This window comes from Martes martes, assembly GCF_963455335.1.
Source record: "Martes martes genome assembly, chromosome: 10".
In the NCBI taxonomy this organism is placed as follows: Eukaryota; Metazoa; Chordata; class Mammalia; order Carnivora; family Mustelidae; genus Martes; species Martes martes.
Window position 1 is genome coordinate 6,747,643 of NC_137898.1, and position 2,000 is coordinate 6,749,642.

The following is a 2,000-nucleotide window of genomic DNA, read 5'->3' on the forward strand; positions in this document are numbered from 1 at the left end:
ACTTTAGTTGAAATAATCAATGGCACCACCTTGGCCTGGACGGCTTTTTGGAGAGCTTTCATTCACCAGCTTACTGGTGCTATAGATGATAGGATTTTTCTGGACTTCTTCCTTGCGGGGCCGGGCAGAGTCTGTGCAGCTGTTCATAAAAGCTGCTCTATGGCGAGTAACACTTCCAGCCAAGCGGACGGGCTGTTACAGAGAGCTAAGGAGCAGCCACCTTGCTTTTGTCAGGGAGATCTGACGCTTTATGAAATTGTTCAGCTAGGACCTCCTGAGGGTCGTGGTCGAGGTAAGGGCTATAAATTGGCCTCATCTTGGCCTTGATGTCCTGTTGAGGGCAGCGTTAAGAAATGCCGTGTGTGACAAATTGGACAGATTTGATCTCAGACCCTGCTGAACAGGTGCCAATAGAGTGGTGCAGCCTTGGGAAAATCTGCCGAAATCAAAGACAGTTCTGATGTGAGGGTTGGTTGTTCTTGCAAAACAACTATCCAGGAGTCTCTTGAGTATCTGCTCATTTTGCAGAAATGTGAGAGAGGCCTGGCCTCCCGACTTTTCTCGGGGATGTAGGTATAGTGAGCAGCCACGGAAGATGGAGACAATGTCTCCTCCAGAGCCAAGCGCGGACATGCTTGCTGGCCACTAGAAAAGATTTGGGTGCTCTAAGGTTAGAATCCTCTCCATACTGCAATGCACTGTGCAGACATCTGTCTGGCCCACTGGTGCCACCTCTGTGGGACCTAGGGACAGGGGGACTAATGTCAATAGGCTGGTGATCACACTGTTTACTATGCCGTGAGTGATGAAGTCCTTTGTCTCTGACCCAGGAATCTTGTGTCTTCTGCCCACGCACACAAAACTATGGTGAGCTCCCTTGATAGTCTGCAAGTGGGAGATAATCTCAGCCCCTTCCCAGGGCATCTGTTTTCTTTGGGGCAGGCACTGTGCTAAGAGATTTGCATGAATTATCTCACTGAATGCTCTCGACGACACTGGGAATTAGGTCTTCTCATCATCCCCGAGTTACAGATGAGGAAGCTGACGTTTGGCCAGATAAGAGATTTCTCCACGATCACTCAGCTGGGATGCCGCAGGCCTGGGACTCCCTCCAGGCATCGCACCTCTAGACCCTGATTCTCAGTTGGATTTTCCTGTGTCTGAAAGGTGGAAAAGGGTAGCAGGGCCGAAGGTCTTGTCTGATTGATGGAGCACGGAGAAGGGTTCGTTTCAATTTCCAACCCCATCTCTCAGCGCCCTTCATCTCTCAGTGGCACATCGGAGGGACTCCGTGACAGCCACTCTCACCAGAGTGTCTTCTGAGAGAGATGCTCCAGGGCAGAACTGTCTCCTCCAGGCCTCTGAAACTTCCCACCATCATCTTCAGAACTGATGAGTAGCCTCACCCCCCTTATTCCCCAGAGCCAGGTCTTTCTTCGGGAGCCCAGAAGCTTCGCAAAGACACTCAGAACTCTGAAACGTCCACTAAGGGGTTCCTCAAAATCAGCTCATTCGATTCCATGTCTAACAAGGAGGAAATCGAGACCCACAGAAGTTGAAGAATTTTCCCAATTCCCACAGTTCGTTCGGGACGCAGCCAGGAAAATCTAAGACACTGGGCTATGCCGCCTCTTGAACTAGAACTTCCTTATGCAGATGGCTGATGCCCTGTCCCGCCAAGTCCTCTAGGGAGGCACCAGGAGCTCTGGGTTTGAGTCCTGGCTCTGCCCTTGACCGGCGGTGTGACCTCGGCCAAGACCCTTGCCTTCTCTGGGCCTCAAAATCCCCTGGGCAGGAAGGAGACTTCCCTAACATTTAAGCAGTCCAAACATGTCCTGGGTCTGCTCCCCCTGCTTCCTCTTTGTCCTAATTCCAGCGGAGCCCCTCGTTGCCCTCAGGGCCCCACACACCCATCTTTAGGGTGTGTGTGGGGCCCTTCCCTTTCCTCCCTCCCAGCAGCACTGTGTCGGTTCTCGATCAGGCAGGCTGGAGTGGTCTCT